The sequence below is a fragment of the Phacochoerus africanus genome, chromosome 8 (assembly GCF_016906955.1).
Source record: "Phacochoerus africanus isolate WHEZ1 chromosome 8, ROS_Pafr_v1, whole genome shotgun sequence".
Classification (NCBI taxonomy): Eukaryota; Metazoa; Chordata; class Mammalia; order Artiodactyla; family Suidae; genus Phacochoerus; species Phacochoerus africanus.
Genome location: NC_062551.1, coordinates 118,452,881 through 118,466,491, shown reverse-complemented (window position 1 = coordinate 118,466,491; position 13,611 = coordinate 118,452,881). Strand labels below are relative to the sequence as shown.

Below are 13,611 nucleotides of genomic sequence, written 5' to 3'. Positions count from 1 at the left end.
TACACACTGCATATATCTTATTAATACACAGATACTGAAATATATTATCTGTCTCCTCCCTTGAAATCAGGCTATTCACAACTTAAGAGCTAAGAGAAGAAAACCCATGTTAAGAACTTTAATACTGAGCTGCTTGGAGAAACACTGGATAAAACCCGAGTTTTTTATCAGAGGGCAGAGTAGTCGGCTCTTTATTCTGGGCTCTTCTAGATGGCCTACCATTGTGATTATTAATGTGTCCGTCATTATCATTTACTGCTTGACGACACTGCTTTTCACCTGGGCACAAAGCTACATTTGTCTCATAATCAGAACTCCTAAATCCAGCTAATAACTGCCATCTCCCAGAGAGAATGAACAGAAAATAAAACTCCTTTTCAGGGTGTCCACCCCACTTACCATTAATTGTTCCTTTTTTTTTTTTTTTTTGTCTTTTTAGGGCTGCACCCGAAGCATATGTTGGTTCCCAGGCTTGGGGTCTAATTGGAGCTACAGCTGCCGGCCTATGCCAGAGCCGCAGCAACGCCAGATCCGAGCCACATCTTTGACCTACACCACAGCTCACAGCAACGCTGGATCCTCAACCCACTGAGCGAGGCCAGGGATTGAACCTGCAACCTCATGGTTCCTGGTCAGATTTGTTTCTGCTGTACCACAATGGGAATTCCACCTCCTACCCCTGCCTTTTTTTTTTTTTTTTTTTTAAGCCATTCCTGAGCCCTATGGAAGTTCCCAGGCCAGGGATCAAATAGGAGCCACAAGCTGGGGTCTACACCACAGCTTAGGCAATGCTGGATCCTCAACCCACTCTGCCATAGTAGGAACTCCTAACTGTTTCTTTCTAAAACAGAGATTAAGCTCCTTCCTGACATATCACCAAGTATTCCAAGTACTGTTAAAAAAAAATAGAACAGGATTAAAACACACACAATTTCTCCAACCGGCTGCAAAAGGAGATTCTCCAACTAGCCTTGGAAATCAAGCTCCATTTTAACAGCTTCCTCGTCATCTGCATTCGTCCCATCAGGTACTATTCTGTGGGTGACTCCTTAGCTTGGCTTCCCCTGATATTGTAAGGAAATAAAACAGAAATGCAACTTTCAAAACAGCATATACAGGTTGGTTTTTATTTTTTTTAAATTCATAGTTAAAACAGCCAATAGCTACGGCCCTGAAATGACTTGGGAACAGCTCTTAACCAAGGAATGAAGAAATTTGGGAATTCTAAAAAAGTTCTTTGTGGCATTCATAACAACCACTGACGAATAAAAACTCAACTGCGTATAACGGAAGGAAAAGGCTAGGCCGTACACACACACCCACACACATGGCCTATATTTCTTCATATGGTCAGAAATGCAACTGCTTATAACGGATGACATTTGCCTAAATGTCCATCTGTTTCAAACAGTGGGTGGCTCAGTCCATGCTCTGAAAATAATTTCAATGACCCAGAGCTCATTCCCATGCCACAAGCTTGGCTGGCCTCCTCGGGGCACCAACTTTTGCCCAATCCCTCCCCCTCAACTTGGCTCTTGGTACATTCACTCGGTCTTGACCATATGCCTTCTGTTTACTTTCCCAGCCCTACTTGGCCCAGTTCCTTCTCACCCTGATCGTAGCTCTCTCCCAGGATCTTAAGTCATTTCCAGCCAGGTCCCAAGCCTTCCCATCCAGGAGACCCTGGGTCAACCCTTAAGGCCCCGGGTACTGCTGTCACCATGGTGGGTGGTCATGCTTAGGTGTTAACACCCCCCCTGCATACAAGTGCATAATACACAGTGGAAGAGCATGTGGCCACCGCAAGAACATGCCACCACTAATAAGAAAAGCTGGGTGGCGGGCAAATTTTGTTAGAAGTGCCCCACCTCCTTGTTCTAAACAATTTTGTGCTCTTGGTTGTGCTGGGTCCTCCTCAGGTACTGGGCATCCTTAGCTGTCTGACTTCCCTACACCTTCTCATGATAAAAAAAAAAAAAATGAGCAATGACAGCTTCCATGTTAATCCTTAGTGATTTGACACTGGGGCTCAGAGCCTTACGTGAAGGAAGAGGCCATTCCTAGCAATGAGCACCACTGGTTGTATCTCATGCTTCAGGCTCAGCTCAAATGTCACCCCCTTAGCAAGCCTTCCCTGATCACCTCTGAAATGGCCTCTCCTTCAGATACTCCTGCACCAGGCCGTTCTTTCCTCTGTGACACTAACACAATCTGTAATTATCTTGCTGATTGATTATCTGTTTAATACTTCTTGCCCCCATAATGTTAGTTCTATGAAGGCAGGTTCTTTTTTATTTTTAATTTTTTTAATTGATGTATAGTTGATTCACCATGTTGTATTAGTTTCTGCTGTGCAGAAAAAAGATTTGGTTATACACATGTATACATTCTTTTAAATATTCTCTTCCATTATGGTTTATCAGAGGATATTGAGTATCTATATAGTTCCCTGTGCTATATAGTAGGGCCTTGCTGTTTATCCTGTCTGTATATAATAGTTTGCACCTATTAACCCCAAACTCTCAGTCCACCCCTTCCCCCACTCCTTGGCAACCATGACTGTTCTCTATGTCTGTGAGTCTGTTTCTGTTCTGTAGATAGGTTCATTTGTGTCATATTTTAGATTCCACATATAAATGATATCACATGGTATTTTTTTCTCTTTTTGACTTCATTTAGTATGAGAATCTCTAAATTCATGTATGCTGCTGCAAATGGCACTATTTCACTCTTTTTATATGGCTGCATAGTATTCCATTGTGTGTGTGTGTGTGAGTGTGTGTGTGTGTGTATACACCCCACTGAAAGCAGGTTCTTTACAGAACATATTTTGTACTGTGTGTCTCCTGTGTCTAGAGCAGTGCCTGTCACATAGTAGGTGCACAGTAAATAAAAGCCAAATGGATGCATGTGAGGGAGAATTTCATGGGGAGGGGAAGTCACAGGGTTTCTGAAATCATACCAAGTAAGCCAACTGTCAATATGCATCTCTGGTGCTATGCAAGACAGCTGGGAGAGAATAAACTAGGGTTGAGTGGATTAAGGGAGTGTGTCCCCTAATAGGAGGGAGTAGAGAAATGCGCTATTCTTCATGTCTCTAACACTGGTATGAAATATGCACTGATCCAGAAGTCAAGGGCACTGGCTTCCAATTCCAGAGCTGCCACCAACATAGGTGAACTTGGGCACAAATGCTTCATCTCTCTGGATCTCTCCATTCCTGCACAGGAGTAAACAGTTAACACTCATTTTCTTATTTTGTCTTCACAATAATGCTATGTGACAGCTACTACATTTATGCTATTATGCAGGAAACGGTACACAGAATTGGGGAAGTTTAGTGACTCGCCCAGTGATAATAACGAGATGGAAGAGCTGGGATTTGAATGTAGGGCTGATTCTAGGAGTCTGGCCCTCAACCAAGTCCTTTTCTGCTCTTCGGAGTTTTTTTTGTTTGTTTCTTTGTTTTGTTTTGTTTTTTTGGCCACACCTGCGGCATGTAGAAGTTCCGGGCCTGGGATGGAACACATGCCATAGCTGCAGCCCAAGCTGCAGTGGTAACAATGCCAGACCCTTAACCCACCAAGCCACCAGGGAGCTCCTCTTGGGTTTTATTATGTCATGGAGTACATGGGAAGAAGACAGACCTCCAAATGAGGACACAACCGTGGTCTTGAATAAAAACCATTTTTCCTTTTTTAGTTCTACCAAAGCCTCGTTGTACATTTTCCCTTTAATGAAGATGATTTTTTTTTAACATAAGTTTCCCCGAAGAAGAGCCTGAAGTGGAGAGATCTGAGTGACTAGTTATTCATTTCATTACACCAGGAAGGATTTTTGGCTCAAAAACCTGCCAGCTGTTACACACAAGCCATGCTAATATCTTAGGGATCACATTTTACATTTCCAGTTACCACAGATCTTGGACTCAAGTCTGTCAATTTGCTTTCTGTGGTAGCTTAGTCAAAATGGACAGAGACCGTGTACATTACCATTTATAATTTTTTTCCAACTAATAAAAGTCTTCAGCTTGGTGTCTTGATTATGTGTTCAGAAAAATAAATTTCTCTACAAAAATAAAAAACGGATCTCTTGATACCTCACTCTCAGAGACTGGTGCCTATCCAAAGGTCTGTATTTATGTGACGGCAAAATTCGTTTTTTGACTCATGAGAACGTTCTGAAACGGAAAGCGAAGTACCGATAAAATTAAGCCTAAAAGAAGGCAGACAGTACATGCCAGTGTTAGAATACAGTTACAGGAGTTCCCGTCATGGCTCAGTGGTTAATGAATCTGACGAGGAGCCATGGGTTGCGGGTTCGATCTCTGGCCTCGCTCAGTGGGTTAAGGATCCTGTGTTGCTGTGGCTGTGGTGTAGGCTGGTGGCTACAGCTCTGACTCAACCCCTAGCCTGGGAACCTTCATAAGCCAAGGTGTAGCCCTAGAAAAGACAAATAAATAAATAAAAATACAGTGGTAGATCATGATGGGAGATAATAAGAAAAGGAATGTGTATATATATATGTATGACTGGGTCACTTTGCTGTACAGCAGAAATTGGCATAATATTGTAAATTAATTATACCTTAATTTTAAAAAATACTAAAAAAAGGAAAAAATATATCCCTGTGAATTTAACTCTAAAATGGGTGATGTACATTCACCCCTGCCCTGCTTGTACCATCTACCCTTCTTAATTCGTTCTGTAGAAGACTCCAACACAGAACCAAAATGGTCAGTTTTGGAGTTCCCGTCATGACTCAGTGGAAACAAATCTGACTAGTATCCATGAGGATGTGGGTTCGATCCCTGGCCTTGCTCAGCGGGTTAAGGATCTAGTATTGCCGAGAGCTGTGGTGTTAAGTTGCAGACACAGCTTGGCTCTGGCTTTGCTGTGGTTGTGGTGGAGGCTGGCAGCTGTAGCTCCAATTCGACCCCTAGCCTGGGAACTTCCATAAGCTGCAGGTGCGGCCCTAAAAAAGCAAAAAAAAAAAAAGGGCCAATTTCAAACTGGGAAACAGGGTAACATTAAGCTTCTTAAATATTATCTTGAGTTGACAAGGTACTGATCAGCCTCTACCTCAAACCCACTTCCCAACCCCAGAGCACATCCTGTGAATTAACATACAAGACCGCTGCCTGTTAGGAGAACAGGAAATGGAAACTACAGTCATTTGAGCTACAATTAGTAATAGTCAGCCACACTCATGTAGCAGCAGGGAAATTCTATTACAACTACAAGCACGATGTCATCACCAGTTCCCCAGGCCATCATTCCCGAAACTTCCTCTCTCAGGTGAAATGATTCATTTAGGCCAGAGACTAGGTCTCCCCCATGTGTCTACAATTCCATCCCAGGTCGGAATCCATCCTTATCTCCTCTTCCCAACTTTCCTGCTACTCTTGCTTGGGCAACCAGACACCAGTCCTATTTGCCTTGTATACTGAAGGAGAAGAGATACTTTTTTTAAGCAAATGAACTCATTTCTGTGCCTTTACTGGAATGAAGAAAAGGCTCATAGACTTGCATCAAAATATACACACACACACTTGCAGCACCTCTGGGCTCTTCTATCTGCTGCCTTGACACAGGTCAAAGGTAAAACATTTCCAGCATCAGTGTAAGAACACTACAATTCTCGGAAGGAAGGGCAGATACTGAGAATCTTGGTAAAAGATGAGTAAGAACAGTGCCATTTCACAGTAAGCCAGGTTCAGAAACACCAGAGCGGCAGACACATGGGTTTGGGAAAGAGGGGAGACACATAAGTTTCTAGCACTGAAGATCCCCTTTTTGATTCTGCAGTATGAGGATTCACAGGGACAAAGGACAAAATTTACTCTGTTGCAATTTAACAAGTGTATGTGTGTTGGGGGGGGTAGCTGTAGTCTCTGCTGAATTCAGAATGTTTTGTTAAACTTGGTGATAAAGACAAAAAAGTAACAGTTGATTAATGAGCATTCAGAAAAAAATGAAGGGAAAGGAAATTACTTATGAGAAGACCTATAAACTACTTGACTAAATAACTAGAGATGTTATTACAGACGGGAAAGTCTAGAGGCATTTGATGAGTAAATGAAGTTAGTTCAAGAGTGAATCTGGGCGTTTCCATCATGGTGCAACGGAAACGAATACGACTAGGAACCATGAGGCTGTGGGTTCAATCCCTGGCCTCGCTCAGTGGGTTAAGGATCCGGCATTGCCATGAGCTGTGGTGTAGGTTGCAGACTCGGCTTGGATCTGGTGTTGTTGTGGCTCTGGTGTAGGCCGGGAGTTACAGCTCCGATTAGACCCCTAGCCTGGGAATCTCCATATACCATAAGTGCGGCCCTAAAAAGACCAAAAAAAAAAAAAAAGAGTGAATCTGTGTGTTAAAAGTTACCCAGTATTTGAGCCAATTTGAACAGATGAACTTTGGCAAAATGCCTCCCCCTCTCACCCTCATGACTGGGTTCTAGGTTCCTAGGATTAATTTAACTGAGAGATTTGAAAACATATTTTAAATTCAGCAACTGAGTAGAACTAGTAACTTTTTTTTTTTTTTTTGGCTCCCCAGACTTAAAACAAAGACCTGCTATCACACTGGTTGACCCAATGTCTCAAAGACCTAGTTGACATAACTTCAGTTTCAGCTATTGTTATAATAAGCATAGTGAACACAACACCATAAAATATTGATTCTATATATTTTGTGTGTGTATATATGCTACAAAGGATTAATTCTTATTTTAACTTAAGGTTAACAAGATCTCATAATAGTTGATGAGATAAAGAAAACAAATTTAAGGAAAAAGGCTAGTTTAAAAAATTACTGTCTTTGGAGTTCCCGTCATGGCTCAGTGGAAAGAAATTCGACTAGTACCCAGGAGGACACAGGTTTGATTCCTGGCCTCGCTCAGTGGGTTAAGGATCCAGCATTGCCATGAGCTGTGGTGTAGGCTGCAGACGAGGCTCGGATCTGGTATTCTGTGGCTGTGGTGTAGGCCAGAGGCTACAGCTCTGATTCAACCCCTAGCCTGGGAACCTCCATATGCCACTGGTGCATATAGATACATAAAACACAAAACTTTTTAAAAAATGGATGTCAAAATAGTATTTTTTATTTATAAAAAGATTTTTATATTAAAAAATCAGTACATTTTTACTACAGAAAAAAAATAAAAAATAAAGATAAAAATAAAATTAAAGACCTTTTATCTGAGTCTGTCCTTTCTGCATATACATTTTAAGAAATGGCTATACACACATACATACACACATATATTCACATACACTAGAATGACAGTGTTTCCCAGGATTCACATCCCTTTGAAACCTCAAAATGTGATCTTAGCAGGAAATAGGGCCTTTGAAGCTGTAATTAGTTAAGAGGATGATAGGGCCCTAGATTCAACAACTAGTGCCCTTATATGAGAAGGCTGTTTGGAGACAGAGAGTCACAGACACACAGGGAATGAGGTCAAGTGATAACAGAGGCAGAAATTGAAGAGATGCGGCTACAAGCCAAGGAGCTCTCAGGGCCACCAGGCAGAAAGGAGGCAAAGAAGGATGTCCTCTGGGACCTTCAGAAGGAGTATATATAGAGCCCTGCTAAGCCCTTCATTTCAGACTTCTAGACTCCACAACTGTGAGTGAATCCATTTTAAGCCACCTAGCTTGTGGCAATTTGTTGTGGCCGCTGCAGGAAACCAGCTGCAGGTACACTTTTGTACTAATCAGCTTGCTTCTCTCAACATACTATATTTTCCATATCTTCTCCACGTGTAGTATCTGCACTACATTCATTGTTCAGATATAATCTAATATGCTTGATTCCAGATTTTATGTTAACAGATTTAATTCCGACAGCTTCTAGTTTGGTTGTTTCCTCTCTTTTTCAGTTAAGTATAATTTCAGGAGAAGAGAACTGGCAGTCAGTTAAATACTGAACTGGCAGTCACTTAAATACGAACAATGACCAAACCACTGCTGGCTCACAGACCAAGACCTGGACATTCTGCTATGTCCTATAATTCTTTAGGTGATTTTGAAGCGAGGTTTAGTTGTTTGCTAGTTACAATCCTTAAAGCCAAAGGGCCATCATCACTTCCAGGCTCCCTTGTTAACAGGAAAGGAAGCAAGCAATCATTTTACTTAAAAAAAAAAAAAAAAAAAAGTTATGTCCTTGGCCATCGAAAACTAAGGGAGTCACCGGATGTCCTGTCAAGTAGTGTTTGGCTTCCCTTCGTGGAAAAACCTCAATTAAGGCAAAAAGAACACTTTCAACTCTCAACTGATACCCAAGTGGCTGTGACCCACTGTCCTAAACAGAACACAGAAAATAATCATCTATGACAGAGACAGCAAGAGGTTACTGCCATCATGGATGCAGGAACATCTGAAAGCGGGCCTCAAGGTTTTGCAATAAAATGAGTTAAGCAATTGATGAAATAAATTTCACTCAAAATCTACTAGTAGACTAGGGCATTTGTGAAATCCTAAGTGATCTTGTATTTTATAATATCATTGGATGTTGAAACACATGTGGTTAGGAAATTTGGTTTTCAGCTGAAAAGATTCTGGAAGCCAAGCATTCCTACCCTTTCGAAAATCACAAGGGCCCTCAGCAGATCCTTTTAGGTAAACCTAAGTCCTTAAAGAGCTTTTCCTTCCCAGTTTCTAAATCCTTTTTTTTTTTTTTTTTTGGTCTTTTTAGGGCTGCACCTGCAAGCATGGGGAAGTTCCCAGACTAGGGGTCAAATCGGGTCTGTAGTTGCCAGCCTACACCACAGCCATAGCAACTCGGGATCTGAGCTGCATCTGTGACCTACATCACAGCTCACAGCAACACCGGATCCTTAACCCACTGAGCAGGGCCAGGGATTGAACCTGTGTCTTCATGGATACTAGTTGGGTTCGTTACCACAGAGCCACAATGGGAACTCCCCCAGTTTCTAAAGTCTACTTGAGGCACTTTCTCCTTAGGGGTTTTGAGAAGCCAGGAGCCAAACTGGCAACAACAAAAATGCCATATTAGACAGAATGAGAAGGAGTGAGCAAGAGTTAGAGGATGTTTGCCCTAGAATTTAAAAAAAAAAAAAGGCAGAAGGGAGAAGGCATGTAATGCTTTGATTATCCTGGGCCAAATTTCGAGGTATGAAAATGGTCCCTTGTTGTAACATTTCTACACGTTTTCCTTTTACATTTTTTTTCTTTTTTTTTTTTTTTTGTCTTTTTAGGGCTGCACCCATGGCATATGGAGGTTCCCAGGCTAGCGGTCGAATCAGAGCTGTAGCTGCTGGCCCACGCCAGAGCCACAGCAACGCCAGATCTGAGCTGCGTCTGCAACCTACACCACAGCGCACAGCAATGCCAGATCCTTAACCCACTGAGAGAGGCCAGGGATCAAACCCACATCCTCATGGATGCTAGTCAGGCTCGTTAACCACTAAGCCATGAAGGGAACTCTTCCTTTTACATTTTATAGTGTAAAGTTTTTTGTTGTTTTTAGCCCCACTTGTGGCACACACAAGTTCCTGGGCCAGGGATAGAACCCTCGCCACAGCTGAACCAGAGCCACTGCAGTGACAACACTGGATCCTTAACCCACCGAGCCACAAGGGAACTCCTATAGTGGTAAGTTTGATTCATTGTTAAGTGGACCCTCAATACAAAGAAAAGAATACCTACCAAATTAGGGTTATTCTCCACAAAATTAAAAGAGTGCCTCGTATCCATCAAGGCCCCAGAGAAAACACAGCACCTAAATTTAACCCTTTCATATAAACTTTTAAAGTGGATTTTTAGTGGCTTTTCCCAGAGTTAAAATAATGCTCCCGTTATTATTTTGCAGTCTATTTTAATATGATCATTTAATATGTACTCACTGAGAGCTGGACCTAATTTCTAGAAAAGGTATTATGGATACAGAGCAAGTAGAAACAACTTTTCTTTTTCTTGAGAGGCTTATAGTTAGGTTAAGAACACAAGACTCAAATCCATTAAAATCTAAGTCAATACTATATCATATTATCCAGATTATACTGTTTACAATCTTCATGTAATAATAAACCACATATTTTTTAAAGGGCAAGCGATCAGAATATATACCACCAAAAAATATATATAAACGACCAAAAAACATGTAAAAAAAAAATCACTGAACATCATTAATCATTAAGAAAACAAATTAAAATCTCGACAGGATATTTGCACACATTCATAAAGGTGGCCAAATTTATTTATTTTTTTATCTTTTTGTCTTTTCAGGGCTGCACCCGTGGCATATGGAGTTTCCCAGGCTAGGGGTCTAATTGGAGCTACAGCTGCCAGCCTACACCAGAGCCACAGCAATGTGGGATCCGAGCCACATCTGCAACCTACACCACAGCTCACGGCAATGCCAGATCCTTAACCCACTGAGTGAGGCCAGGGGTCGAACCTGCATCCTCATGGATGCTGGTCAGATTCGTTAACCACTGAGCCAAGACAGGAACTCCAAGGGCGGCCAAATTTAAAAGACTGACAATACCAAGTGTTGACAAGGATGTGAAGCAAATGGAACTCTCCTACTCTTTTGGTAGGAATGTGAAAATGGTATAACCACTTTGGGCAACTATTTGCAGTTTCTTACGTTTCTGAAAACTAATTACATTACACAACCATTCCATTCCTAGGTATTTACCTCAGAGAAATGAAAAAACATTTGCTCCATAAAGACTTGTACACGAATAACCATAGAAGTTTTATTCATCATTGTGGAGAATTGGAAACAACCCAAATATTCACCAGATGGTAACTGATAACAACATAGCAGAGCCATACCATGGAATACTACTGGGCCACAAAGAGGAATAAGTTGCTGACAAGCCCAGTATGGGTGAATCTCAAAGGCATTATGCCAAACAAAAGAAGTCGGACACTAAAGGGTACAAGCTGTGGGATTCCATTTACATAAAATGTAGTCTAACCTATGGTGATAGATAGCTGAGAAGTGGTTGCCTGGGGCTGTGGACAGAGGAGAAATGACCTACGAACAGTACCATCAATCTTTTGGGAGTAATGGCTTCAAGGGCATGCAGCCTGCCAGTACACAGTGAATCTTACACTTTAAAAGGATGTAGTTTACTGTATATAAAATTGATACTCGATAAAGTTGACAAGGTAAGGGAAACCACAGTATAACTTGTTTGAATTTTTCCAGACTCAATTTGGATGTTTAATGAACATCTACTATGTGCCAGGTACTATAGCAGGTACCGAGGACTCAGAGATCACAGCTAATTACAAAGACAGAGTAAAAGAGTACATTGAAATAATAAGCAACCATACAAGCTAACAATTTTAAAGGCATTTACTTTGTATGATTCACTGCTTGGTATATTTTATATTCCACATCTCATTTAAATCTTCATTAAGAACTCTGTAAGGTTGATGCTATTATCATTTCCATTTGCACATTAAGAAAGTAAGGCTTAGAGAGGCTACAAAATTTGCCCTAGATGAAAGAGTCAGAGACAGGTGGATCTGGATAGAAAATAAGTCTCTCACCAGAGCCCAAGCTTTGCCTGCTACCCCACCCCCACCCCCCACCTCTCGAAGCAGCAATCAGCAATCCGGGACATTGAGAGACCCATCTAGTCTTAAGGGGTTGGGGGGCAGGGCAGTGGCAGACCAAGTTTTGAACTGGAGTTGAGGTAGCAATGACACTCACCATGCTGGCTGAAGGTACTTCACTGTTACTCACGCTGACAGGTTAAAGTCAATCTTATGACAGTGCTATCGGCCTGTCAGAAATTCCAGGGAGGGAAAAGCTGTCTGCCCAAATACCAAACCTGCTTTCCCATTTACTGGAGCCCCTCTAGGGATGCTGGAAAGACTAACCAGGTCGCTATGCCCTCTTGTCCTCAAGCCCCTGCCTAGCCAGCTGATGATGCTCATCTCTTTTTCCTTCTCTCTGGAGAATACATCTTAGAGGGACAGATTTACTAGGCCCCAGAAACAGGGAGGTGGGAGGGGCTGGCACATCCACCCCAAGAAGCCCTCACCTGCACTGGGCTGGCCCCCCTTGGCCAGCACCCACCCATCACTCTCTCTTCTCCCCTTCCTCTGGCACGACACTGGCTCTCGAGCTCCACAAGCTTTCTATTTCACGCTTATTGGCAGTGAGTAGCAGGGCCCTATAGCTAGGATAACGGATTCAAAGCTTTCCTTTTGTTTATTTGTAATTGGTCAGTCTCCACGGGGTCCACTCCGCCTGCACCCCGACTGGCGTGTGAGGGGCAGGAACAGCGAGGGCCGAAAACGCAGATGGCTTGTTTCCTGGCTGGAGTCTAGCACGATCGCGGGGGTCACATCGAGGCCAGATATTGCTCAATAACTTTCATAAGCAGGGCCGTCAGACTCAGAGTGGGGGGTGGGGTGAGGGGGAGCAGAGGACAGTAGCAGAGTGGCTGAAAAACGGCCATAACCTGCAATCTCACATTTTCAGGGCCCCTATACAATATCTGACACACACCAGGTGCTCAATAAATAAGAAAACAAACATCCAAAGAGGGTACCGACGAAGAATCGTCACTGAGGATTATTCTGCAGTTCGTGCAAGATTCACAGAGCATACTAAGCAGGCTGGCCGAATCACAAAACAACACTGACCGTAGCTTCCATGGACTCCAGAGAAAATGAAACAAAACATGGACTCTGTGTGAAAGCTACATGTCAAACCCGGAGGGATGGATGCTGTAGGAGCACGTCTCATTTGGGATTCGTGATGCTGTTTCAAGGTAAGAGTGGTACTTGCGGTTAGGCAAATCTTTTAACATCATCCCTGTGACTCCAAGTTCACGGACGTTTTGAGATGCTTCCCAAAATACTGCAGCACGTAAAACTGTTAAAAACCAAAACTCATTTAATTTTTAAAATGCTACTAAGGGGTCAGGTGAAACACCACTGATTGATTAGGTAGCGCATTTATAGAGTTTCAATTCGTTTTCAAACATGGAAAGGCACACAGGGACCTGTATGTCCAGTTCCACTGTGATTAGCTTATATTCTTTCAGTTTCTCCATGCACATCAAAGAAATATGAATATATATTTTTAACATAAAATTTAGTATACTATTTTTTTTTTTTTTTGGTCCACGGCATATGGAGGTTCCCAGGCTAGGCGTCGAATCAGAGCTGTAGCCACTGGCCTACACCACAGCCACAGCAACGTCAGATATGAGCCGTGCCTGTGACCTACACCACGGCTCATGGCAATGCCAGATTCTTAACCCACTGATCGAGGCCAGGGATTGAACCTGTGTCCTTATGGATGTTAGTCAGATTTGTTTCTGCCGAGTCACGATGGGAACTCCAATATACTGAACTATTTTTAATGTAGTGATAGTCATTACAAATCTCATAAACACTTGGGGATCCAAAGAGGTAATAAGCCTTAGACTCTTCCTCAAGTGACTTTTCATAAGGGAGATGTAACCTTCCCAGCATCTTCCTACTTCCCACCCTCCCATCACTCAACAGGGCTCAAACCTATACCTCAGGGCCAGATTAAAACTTATTCACAGAGGTCACAGCAGAGGACATAGCACTCTAACACAGTTTTAAATTCCATGCACTATTTCGGAAA

The 13,611-nt window shown here is 42.4% G+C and overlaps 1 protein-coding gene across 4 annotated transcripts in view; it reads right to left on the bottom strand.

The window, feature by feature from the left end:
- MAPRE2 (microtubule associated protein RP/EB family member 2) overlaps positions 1-13,611 on the bottom strand; it is a 167,876-nt gene that overhangs the window by 84,483 nt on the left and 69,782 nt on the right. Inside the window, exon 1 of one of the 4 annotated variants that reach the window (XM_047794115.1) lies at positions 930-952. The exons of the other annotated variants lie outside the window; for them this stretch is intronic. The gene's annotated coding sequence lies outside the window, so the exon portion shown is untranslated. Of the gene's footprint in view, positions 1-929; positions 953-13,611 lie in introns of those variants that run through there. 4 annotated transcript variants of the gene reach the window in all.